Source organism: Strix aluco, chromosome Z (assembly GCF_031877795.1).
Source record: "Strix aluco isolate bStrAlu1 chromosome Z, bStrAlu1.hap1, whole genome shotgun sequence".
Classification (NCBI taxonomy): Eukaryota; Metazoa; Chordata; class Aves; order Strigiformes; family Strigidae; genus Strix; species Strix aluco.
Window position 1 is genome coordinate 36,843,373 of NC_133971.1, and position 12,343 is coordinate 36,855,715.

Here is a 12,343-nt window from a genome sequence, read left to right on the forward strand (position 1 = left end):
CATCAGCCCTACTTTACAAAGTTCTCCCCTACACTATATCCCCCAACATCTCATCTAAATGACCCTTAAAGACCTCCAGGGATGGTGACTCCACCACCTCCCTGGGCAGCCTATTCCACTGTCTGACGACTCTTTCCATGAAAATTTTTTTCCTAATGTCCAGTCTGAACCTCCCCTGTTGCAGTTTAAAGCCATTCCCTCTTGTTCTGTCACTAATTACCACTAATTACTCACTAATGTGAGAAGAGACCAGCACCAACCTCTCCTCAATGTCCTTTCAGGTAGTTGTGGAGAGTGATGAGGTCTCCCCTCAGCCTTCTTCTCCTCAAACTAAACAGTCCCAGCTCCTTCAATCTCTCCTCATAGGATTTGTTCTCCAGGCCCTTCACCAGCTTTGTTGCCCTCCTCTGCACTTGTTCCAGCACCTCGATATCTCTCTCATATTGAGGTGCCCAAAACTGGACACAATACTCCAGGTGTGGCCTCACCAGTGCAGAGTACAGGGGGACTATCACCTCCCTACTTCTGCTGGTCACGCTATTTCTAATACAAGCCAGGATGCCGTTGGCTTTCTTGGCCACCTGGGCACACCGCTGGCTCATGTTCAGCTGCTTGTCAATTAGAACCCCCAGATCCTTCTCTTCCAGACAGCTCTCCAGCCACACCTCCCCGATGCATGGGGTTGTTGTGGCCCAAGTGCAGGACCTGGCACTTGGCCTTGTTGAAGCTCATGAAGCCTCGTGAAGCTCGTCACGCCTGTCATGAAGCCTCTTCACGCCTGTTGTGATTTGAACTTGTCCATGCAGCCAAACACCGTGCAGCTGGTTGCTCAACCCCTCCCTGCCCAGGGAATGGGTGAGAGAACTGGAGGGACAAGAGGAGACTTGTACGTTGAGATAAAAAACAGTTTAGTGATTGTAACAAAACAAAACAATAATAGAAAGTACAAACAGATAATGCACTATGTGCTTGCTCACCACCCGCCAACTAATACCCAGCCCTCTCCCAGCCAACAATCTCAACAGAATGAAGATCCAGGTGTCACAAACATGGAAACGAGCGAGAACCCACCTCCTTTATATACTGAGCATAATGCCACATGATATGGAATATTCCAGTGGCCAATCTGAATCTGGCACTCCAGCTGTGCCCCCTTCCAGCTCAAGAAAAGTTAACTCTATCCCAACTGAAATCTGGGTCTGGCACTCCAGCTGTGCCCCCTCACAGCTTAAGAAAAATTTACCTTTAACCCAGCTGAAACCAGGACAACACCACAGTCGTATTGACCGGGAGGTGCAAAGCCAAAGGGCAAACTTCAGACCGCTTACCTATTCAGGTCCTGCAGGCAGACAGTTTATGGACTGGCTTAACTTTACCCAGAGTTGTCTCAAGTTTAAGGAGACCTGCAACCTCCCCTCTCACAAAAGATTTTGCAGAATCTGTTCCTCCCTGGCTTCAGGCAGCTTCCACAATCCTGATCCTAAAAATAGCAGATCTTTGTCTGTAGAGATTCACATCGGTACCCTCTATGACAGAAAATAGCTGTCATGAGGTTCCTGTGGTTTATTTAAATAGACCTGGGCCTGTCAAGTCTTCAAGATATACTGTATACATAATGCCTATATTTACAGCTGTACACAGGTGCATTTGCTCTCTTCTGGTAGTGTGACAGATTTGAAATACATTGATTTATAACTTTGGACTATTTGAAACTCTCAGTCCTGTCCAGGCGGTAGATATTCCTTAGAGCATATATGTATGCTTTATGTGACAGTAGCATATACAGAGGTATATCATTATGAATATTAGTAGATTTGGGGTACACAGAGAAAGTTCACATTAAAAATCAAAAATGGCATCAAATATGGCCAGCATTCAAGAATGATAAGGACAAAAATAATGGTTTGATTGGATGATCAGGGTTTTGAGTCTGTGACAAGCAAAGCCAAATAGGCTGACATGTTTCACCAAAGCATTATAAGAATTGCTTATGAGGATATTGCAACCCTGAATTTGTTAAATTGTCTGTGTTGCTGGCATTAACACACAAATATTATATTAATGCTTGAAAAGAACTTTGGAGATGGAAATCTCATTGTAATTGATAGGTAGCAGCCTCACTGGAGCTGAGAGTGCATGGTAGGAGATTGATCACCTATCAGTTCTGACACAGAAAATAAATAAATAACCATCTTAAATATGGTTAAGAAAAAAAATGACACTCATGTAGGCCAGTATTTATGTGAGTTCTGTTATAAAAGTAGTCTAAGAAATTGAGTGAATACTTTTTTAATTAGTCTGTGTGATAATCCGTACCACTGTGGTAACCTTCCTACCATCGTGGAACTCGTTTAAACAACCTTGGGTGTGTAGTTCACTCCATGGATTACAAGATGATCATACTGTAGGTGAGAATCAGACTGTGAAGCAGAGGTGAAGGGGAATTGAGACTGTGCAGGAGACTAAGAAGTTTTCATGTACCCCTAGGGCTGCAATTGAGAAAAGGGGAAGTGACTCCCTTCCCTGTATATACATCTCCTCTACCTCCAGCCCCGCCCGCCCCCCCCTTAGTCTGGAAGAAATTGCCTATCTGCAGAGATTTAAGTGGCATAAGATGAAGAACAGCACATGTTCTGCAAAATGGCTCCTCTGGTAAGAGCAAGGAGGCCTAAAACTCAAGGCTGCAGCCATCAGGCAGCATGGCTAATGGAAAGAGCAGCAAGAAGGAAAGTTGATGTCTCTCCTAGACAGGCTGTGACAGGATAACTTCCTTATTTCCTGCAAGCTTCTGAAGTGCTACATCTACTACTGTCACTGTATTAAATACAATGTTATATTAATTAAACGGACAGTATTTAGTGTATAAAGATTATTGATTTATAATCATTAATTACAACAGTCTTAAGACTTGAAACACATGAAAAAAAGGAGAAAAAAGGCTTTAGAGTATTCTCTTTGCTTTAATCATAAGATGCTTCAGAATTCTACTTCAAGAAATGTTGATCCAGGAATCTGATGGAAATTTAGGTTGAAATCCTGTATTTATGAATGCTGATAAAGGCATTACTATTGACTGACAAGTCCAAAACTTGTAATACCACTATGGCTGTGAACTTAGATCCCTGTTACAGAAGTTCCCAAAATGTGATCTGTGAACCATTGATAGTTCCCAGAGCTTTCTCTGATGGTTTATAGAGCTGGCTGGTCTCATAGTGCTGGCTCTTCTCTCTGTTTTCCAGCTGCTAAAGTGCATTAACAGAAGCTAAAAATATGAAAAACACTTTCCTAAAATGTCCTTGATATTTAAGTGATTGTTGGAGCATGCAGTTGTGGTGGGTAGAGGAGGCAGTCTGCTGAAAAGGTAACTGAGACTGTGACAGGTGTCTCAGTAGACAAGGGAATGTTGTCCATAGCATGAAGAAAAAGCTGAGAAGTCTTGCCCAAAAGAACAAAAATTCCCTCCTAATATATTTAGAGAAATTATTCCAGTGACGTTTCTTGAACTAAAACAGCTTGTTTAGAATTTAATGCATGTGTCTAGACTTTAATACAGCTCAAGATCTTGTTGAGCTTAAGAGGGAGAACATTTAAAATTTAGAACTTCTAAGCTTAGTGTTGCTTCTGCTGCAGGCACTGTTGGTCACACGTGACAGTCTCAGTAGCCTCTCCTGGTCAACAATTGGTTTAGCTGGTTTAATACAGATAAACAAAAGCCTTGAACCACAGAATCTAGTCAGCCTTTCTGGAGCATCAGAAGGCATACCCCTCGAGACAGGTACTATAGGAGCAGTCAGTGAAGAGTAATTTCATTCTGGTTTTGTTTCATCATTCTTTTTGGACACGTAAGAAGAATGATGCTGAAGGCATCTTCACTGTTGCTGTTCTTTTTGCTCCCTACAGAGAATAAATGTGCATAGACTGGAAGACTTCATTACTCAGTTAATACTTCACCTTGAAAATAGTCTGTGGTATCATCATCCTCTTCAATTCCTAATTGCTCTTGTCTCTCCTGGAACAAAATATGGTAAAAACTAGAATATACTGGCAATACTTCAGATTTATGAAAACACTGAAGGGTGATGGCGCTTGTATAGCAGCTGAGAGAATTTTGTGATTTCCATTGAAATTCTGGCTTAATATCTTAGCATATTACTATTCTGAGTCCAATGAAGAGAGACAGAAAAACTAAACCACAGAAATCTGTCTTCAGATATTCACAGCTGTATGGAGTCAGCAAAATCTCATACTTAAGATTCTTACAGAAGAAAGAACAACCAGGAAGAGTTGCACACAAAAATTGGAATATTTCGTCCATATTCAAATCCCAGAGCAGCTGAGTTTCTTGTGGTTTCAGACTTTGTTGACAGTTTTTTTGCTTATTCAAGAACAATAGCAGAAAAAGAGCCCAGTCCCATTTCTCCTGGATAACAGTATAACAAAAATTCCCATTTTGCACTAAACTAAGAAATAGCGAAACACTATGGAGCTGATTGCTAAATTGGGAGCTAATAACTGATTTTCAGCACAGTAGGTACAGAGCAAAATTTTTTATCATTAAATTGGTATGCTCATGTTTGATATTTCTATAGAAAGGATATAGTTTGTTTTGATGTACGAGGAGACCCAGCATGCTTTCTCCAGCAAAGAGGAATGTAGACTATGACCATTTTAATTCAGTCATTCAGTTACTTCATTTGTGTCAAACAACCTATAGCATTTCCAGAATTTCATAGCAGTACTTGAGCAGAGCACAGTCTTCCCAGAAGTAAATGCAGAGTAGCTGTTCAATGTCTAGAAATTTCTTCTCTAAGCTCAAAAAATGAAAGGGCAGATCACTCAGTTTTGCTAATTGCTATTTTTGTATTCTAAATTACTCCAAAAGCAATCAGAAAAACCCTGTTTCAATGTTGTCTTATGGTTTTCAACAATAAAATGACTTACATCCAAAATGTGTCTTTTCCTTAGCCACCACAACCCAAAATACAGAGGCAGTCATCATCTCGTCAGATATATTTGCTCTTGTTTATAACAGCAACAGCATAAGCACCTCTTGGTGACCCAACAAACTCTACCAAAGGGGTGAAAGAGAGTGTTGTAACTGTGCTATTAATTATAATTGCTCAATAGTTTGATCAATGTGTGTTGAAAAGTTTTGGTAAACATGTATAGAGAAGTGGAGAGAGAAGCAAAGCAATGAAAGCCAGATGGCTGAAAATGGAAGAAATTCCGGGCAATCTCTACAGCTTTGTTCTTGTGTATTTTCAAAACAATTTTTATTCCTACACGACAAGGAACAGCTGAATGCTACAAAACCAAAAAGAAACAGTGAAGAAAAAGCAGGCGGTTCTAGGAATAGCACATGATTTCACCTCAACATTTCCCTTTACTCCTTCAAGCCTCTGTTGTTAGCAAGAAAAGATAGGAAGCCATCTAGGCAGTACTGATACCTGACTGAAGGGTCAAGATAGCCTGAATTAGGCTGAGATCTAGCTCATTGCAGAGTATCTTCTTTTTCTCTTCCTTTTCTTCTTTTTTTCCCCTGCAGCTGCTTGTTTTGTGTTGTGCAATAATTATGATTTTAATGTTTATTTGGTGAATGCAGTATTATCCATCTGTTTTGCTCTATTTCATTTCCCAGATGAAGTCAAACTATAAAAGAGAAAAAAAATCAACATGTTTTTTGATGTATTTGTAGACATGAGGCATTAGGTTGCTGGTAGGTGTAAGATGTGCTCCTTTCGACAATCTGAAATTAATTCAATATGTGTGGAAGGGCCAGAACTTTCTGTAATCCATTACAGGTGACCTCTGTGTGTGGGAGGGTGTGGGAGGGTTTTGTGAGGACAAACCCCTGACATTTTTTTTTAAATGGGATGTATTTAAGTCTGTTTTGAACTGCAGTGCATTGAGAATGTCTTTGACAGCTTCTTAAGATGTAGCCCACAGAGCCTCCTGGGATCACAGGCCACAGCTTGAACCATTGGTGGAATAGATTGGAGACTCAAACATTAGAAGGAATATGCTGTTAGACACCGTAGATTCACCCTTATTTGAAGCCTTTAGGTTGAGAAACAGCTTAAACAGGAGTCATGGTCTCAGTGGGAGAACCATAAGCCCATTTTTTGTCTAGGCTTACTTTGCTAAAGACAGGACTGTACAAAGATGACTAAACAGGCTGTTGTCTCTAGGCGGCTCTGTTATGCTGTACCTGCATTACCTGTGTGCCTACCCTGCACTACTGCATACCACCCTAGCCTTAAAATGTATTAATCTGTGACCTAAAAACATTTATCTTTCTCTCCCGTTTTTTACAATACAATCTCCCCCTTTCTACTCTCTCCAGTTCTTAAGAGCTTACCCAAGATACGCCTGACAGCCCACGCTTCCCCTTTCTCGCTGTATGGGTTGCCTGTGGTGGAAGAGTAATTGCATGCTTCTTTGTATCTCTTACTCAACAGCAGTTGCAGTGAAGTTGCCAAGGGGACCTGTAGGGAGTGGTCCTTTTCAGCCACGTGTGTCACATCTAAATGTGATGCAAAACAACTTGCAAGTTGCCAGGGTCAGTGGAGCAGCTCAGGAGTCTCCATCACAGTCTGCCTCCAGCTCTTCTAGTTTAAAATTTCAGACCTCATCCCCAGCCATTTTGCTTTTTTAAATAATATGATGGTTCCTTCATTAGATAGGATTTCATTCATAGACATTTTCCTCCGTTTCAGTTTCCATTCGGACTACTATGTTCATAAAATATTAAAGTGCAATTGTAAATAATTTTTTAATAACTTATACCATATTTCCTTTTTACTTCAAAGAATGGTAGATTACACTTCTTTTTCAGAATCCTATATACCTAGATTATTTTCCTCTACACAAATCTCCAGGTCACAAGTTTCGCCAAGTCAGTACAGCCTTGTGTTGAAACAATCTCACCATGCCCTACCACAGGTTTTTTATAGCTTGGTTTGTGATGAGTATGAGCTTAAAGTCATGGTAGGGACTTAGTGAGTCGCTCTGCAGAAGATAATTTCTTTTTTTCCTGGCACTGTTAATTTCCCAGTTTCAGTCACCTTAATACAGTCCATATCTCTCCACGCTTCTCCTGTTTAACACCTGTGCTAAGCAGAACTTAATATTCACTGTCAGTTTATATTTGTCAATATTTTGAACAAATATGCTCTCACTTCAGCACTTCATATGTTAACTTCTACTTCTTAGTTTTTTCTCTAAATTTATTCTTAGTTTTCTTGAGTATTAATTTACTGCCTCAACAGCTGGATTTCACTCCCAAAAGAAAGTTTTCCCAACAGTGATAATAAAGAGCCTGCCTTTGCTCTTGTGCCAAATATAAAGCTAAGTCAAGAGTTTTGTAGCATAATGGCCAGGATGAACTTTTTCACTGCAGCATTAACCTGTGAAATAAGCTGTAGGGTCTTATAAATGTTTGATTTACAAAGCATCATCACTTCCTTTAAAAAGTGGGGTGAAATGAAGAGCACCATTATATCTTCTATTTACAGTACTGCTGAAGTAACTTATTATAGCAGTAGTCTGAGGAACACTCAGTGCTTTCAAACCAATAAACCTTTGTGGATGAAAAGATAATTTATGTAAAAGGAGAATAAAAATATGGCCCTGAAGTGCTGAAAATGTACTGTACAGTTCTGTACCATACTTACACATCAGAAAGATTCACACATGAAATAAATGAAGGAGGAGCCTTCATTTCCATTCAGTTTGAGTGAGTGAAGTACCTGTAGAAGGAGCCAGACTGATTAAACAAAGAGTGCTGTATCTGCCAAGTAGGTCTGTCACATCTGCAGAAGCACAGCAAGCCCTGCTATTTATGTCCATGAAAATTTCCATCTTCAGTTATGTGATCTCCATTCCTCTGGCGTCTCTTCTAATGCTGTTAAACATTGATGGCCTCACTGATGGAGTAGAGTTTGTGGTGTACAGTCACCCATTAGAAATGTGACTAAGCTGATGTAGTCGACACTGCAACCAGGTGTTAGTAGATCTTGGTAGTTCACAGGCTTGGGAAAGACTTGAACCACTCACACAGAGGTGAACAGCAATGCGTTTAATTACTACCCAATGGATCCACAGATTCGTATTGTTATAACTAAACTGGATGGAAGTTTGGGATTTGAAGATTTTTAAAAATCATTATAGTTATACTGTCATGGTTCCTGATCTGAACAAAGGTGTTTGGGTATGTCAGACAAATTCATTCCCCTTCCCATGAAGAAGCAAACTGTACTGTCTAAAGTCATTATTTTCTCCAAGATTTAAAAAGCCAGTTTCTCACTCAGGAAAAGTTAGGGGAGAAGTGTATTAAGTCGCCATTCTGTAGTCTGTGGATTCTGCACAGATACCTATATTGGTATAATTATTAGGATGGAGATATGAAGTGTTTTAGTACAAATTTGTCTATATACATAGTAACTTTTCTGACATCATCATTTTGAATATAATAACATTTCCTTCCATGCATTTCAGACTCAGATCTTGCTTGATACTTCAATGAATCTGAATACTTTACCGTGGTTTTTTTGGTTATTTATGGGTGTAACACAAGTTTAGAGCCTGCTCACTCTGTGAGAAGCTCCTGCATATTTGGATATCTGCATGTCAATGTGAGGAAAAACACCTTTTATTGCAGAAGAGTGAATGAGTTACTAAATAGATTATCAGTCATAGTTTCAGGATCTCAAAGGGGAAGTAAAAAGGAAATATTGAATCTGGATGTGCCCTTCGAACAAAATTCTTGCACTGCCTTACTAACAGTATGTTGCAAGAAGGGCATTGAAGGGAACTCAAACATAAGCAGGCATTGGGAGTTTCCTGAGTTCAGTCACAGTACCATATAGATATATATATACCTAAGTTCAACTGTTCTCCCCTCACCCTACTAAAAAACTAGAGAAAAACCTTGTGTGCTTGATTTTGAGACACAGTCTGTTTGCACATTCTGCACTGGCGAAATAGTTCAGGAATGGTTCATCCTAATGAAAATATTATCCCTGTAATGCTTCCAGCCAGGTCAGCAAGAAGCTTATGTTATCTGCTAGTTTTGTGGCAGACCTGCTCATAAAACTTGGATTTACTAGAGAACTATTTAAGCCCACTCACTGTTATCTGAACACTGTTTCATTCATGAATCTGCTTGCTTTGTCCATTCAATCCAGTGTCATCTCCTTGACTTCTTTCCTGCACTGATCATTTCAGCAAAGGCATGCTTAGATTTCAGAAGAGTCTTGTTACGCTGTGGGACAAAACCACATGTTCATGAATATTGATCTTACAGGTTGTGAAGTCAGGCTTCTTGTATGTTCTTTCCATGCCATCTACAGGCATTTTCAACTATCTCATTTGTAAAATGGTTCATTTTAGATGGTATTTCAGATTACAAATAATCAGTTCATTGCACATGTTTCTCACCTGCTGAGCTTTTTCTTTCTTTGTCATCTGGTGTCTGTAAGCTTCTTGATGTTTCCTTCAAGAACAGCTGATTTTAACATTTTTCATATGACATAAAGTTAGGCCTAGGAAAAGGTGTTGACTTATGAGACAGTCCAGCATGGAGAAGACCAGTGTGAAAAGAGCCAGGGAGACTTTGATATAAAGCAGCACTGTCATGGGCAGCAGGGTGTTAAACTGTCCCTGTGCTTCTTTTCAGAAGAACCATATGAGAGCACTTCATAGACTGATGTGCACAATTTATTTCATGAATTAGTGGTTCTTGTGTTTTTGCATTACTTTGATGCAGGTTTAGGGCAAGGGTTATTATGCCACTCCTCTGTAGCTCCCAAACTGCATGTTCCTTCGTGCACTATTCATTCAGTATCTGCCATTGTAAGTGCAATTCATGCAATTTCTGTCTTATTCCTCAAACCTCCCTATATTACTTCTTAACCAGGTTTCCAACTTTACACTGATTTACTCTATTCCTCAGCTGTTTCCTATCTTCATTTTTGAAAGGAGCTACAACGGATCCATTTTCACTCTGTCTTATAAAATATTGAACAGCCTCCTTGTAGGAAGTTTGTGCTTTAAGCACGAACCCAAATCTAAACTTGAGACAAAAACTGGTACTCATTTGTCTGTCAAGCTTAATCTGATCTGTGTAGCTATAATAATAATTATATAATAGTAATAATATAATAAAGCTGTAATAGACAGCCATTGCTGTAATTTATCTCAATGCTGCAGCTATCATACAGAGTAAAAGTCTCTTGTGAGGTACTTTTCAGTAGCCAGTATATCTGCTAATCTCTCAAACCAATTCTCTGCCAAACCAGTTCACTTACCTGAAGTTGTCGTTCGTCTGTGGTTCATGCATTCTGCATCTGCAGTAGTCCCCCGAAAGACCCACTAGACAACCTCCCACTGTTCAAAGTATTCACAGAAAAACACAAACCCTCTTTTCTGACCTGCTGTAATGGTTGATGTTCTCTGCCTTCAACTCAAGGGACAGCAAGACCTTTTTACTGTAAGCAACCTTATATATATTGCTTGAAACGTGTCAGAAGGTTACTCCAGCAACCAAAATTGCCATTTGTAGAGTTCTTGCATACACCATTTACCCTCTGTTCTTCTCTGACTTTTGAGTTCTTCCTCTATTTTCCCCTATTTGACTCTGTTACATAAATATTGGGTCCCCACCACATTCAGTTATATTGATTTGCAATATTAATTGATACCGATAAGTCTACAGATTGAATGCAGGCCACTTCTGTCAGCTCCCAGAATCTTTGATCTGCTCAAGTGTGTTGACTGTATAGGCATTTCTTTAATGGATTCCCTTCACTTGCAAGGAAGATGCTTTCTGAAGAAAAGCACCTCAGTCTCTCTTGTGCACAATGATCCCCTGAAACCTTCCCTGTCTGTTCAGATCCCTTCATGTTGGTGATACTGAACAACAGATTTTGTCAGGCTGGCACTGAATAACTACTAAGAGTAAATTATTTTTGTGTTGCTGCTGCTATTAATTTAAAAGTACCTTGCCTTTTCATTTGTATTTCTTAATCAAGTATTAACTTTTTCAAAGCCTAGTTAAATTGCAGTTTTTCTCTGATGTGTGTGTATACTGTATGTATATTTGTTATGTTCTCTCTAACATGAACTGAACCATAGCAGTAGGGAGATCACTTCCAAGGGACTCAGATCCATGTTTAAACACCTGGATGGTGGTCTTAGCTCTCACACTTCATTTCAAAGGAGCAGTCTGATTTTACTGTGGGTGATTTAACAGCTGAATGAAAAATTAGTTGTAGTTAAATTCTTACCTTTTATGCCCCTTTCTTTGATATTAGTTTGATGATACAGCCAGGAACTGACCTGGGAGTCCTCATCTCAATCCTGTAGCTTCACTTCAGGAAAGTATGCTACCCAAACAGGATTGACAGTAACTCCCTCTGCTGTCCAGAGTTTCAGATTACATTCTGGATGATATTTTAAAACCTGACACTGAGGATACTGACTCAACCCAAGATAAATCTGCTAAAGGAGCCTCAAGAAAGCCTTTCACACCTATGAAACAGGAAGATTTGCTGCAAACACAGCTCCAGATCAGTAACAGAAAAGGGAGGGAGGAGATGTATGGGTTCTGATTAGTCTTCTCAGTCTGCAGGGTCCAATGAAGGACACACAGGTTAACAGAGGACAAGAGGAAGCCAGGATTGACATAGTATGTGATTTAGTCTGTTGCATGTGCATATACATAGCTGCCACCCAGCCCTTGTGCACTGAGGAATGTCTCTATGCAGGCAGGTGTCAAATGTTAAGTAAGACACTTCTAGGCAAACCTCTCTCCACACTGATGAATGTTTATTTTAGAAACAAGAAGAGTTCTTTTGTATCACTTTCATATGGTTTAACCACATAAAAATGACAATAATTTCATTTTTTTAGAACTAGTCTGGGAGGTCTTTGTGTAGAAGTGTGTTTACTTTTCCTGTGCAGTGTTCAATTTTCTTGGCAGTGCTTGAAGGGATTCTGTCAGGATGAAATCATATATCTCTAGAAAATATTCTTTACTTAATAACACTTAACAGCTTAGAACACTTTGGTTTTTGCTATAAATACTGTGTGTACAGAGGCTGATCCAAAGCTGTTGGCTCCATAGTGCTTTGACTCAAGACTATACATTTCCCAAGTTCTACCTACATCATTTACTTTTTGCAGACTGACTATGGAGGTGCAAGAGTGCTTTGTTCTGAAGGCTTATGGCTCCACTGGGGCAACAGCTCTAATTCTAGCAGATTCTCCTGCCATGAGAAGGTGCTTACTAGCTGGTGCCACTCTCTGGTCTACCTAGCTAGCAAAACTGAAGCAACAGTGCATT

At 39.7% G+C, this 12,343-nt stretch overlaps 1 protein-coding gene across 1 annotated transcript in view; it reads left to right on the forward strand.

Annotated features, from left to right (window-relative positions):
• Positions 1-12,343, forward strand: part of ADAMTSL1 (ADAMTS like 1) — a 215,776-nt gene that overhangs the window by 138,166 nt on the left and 65,267 nt on the right. The gene's annotated exons all lie outside the window — the stretch shown is intronic.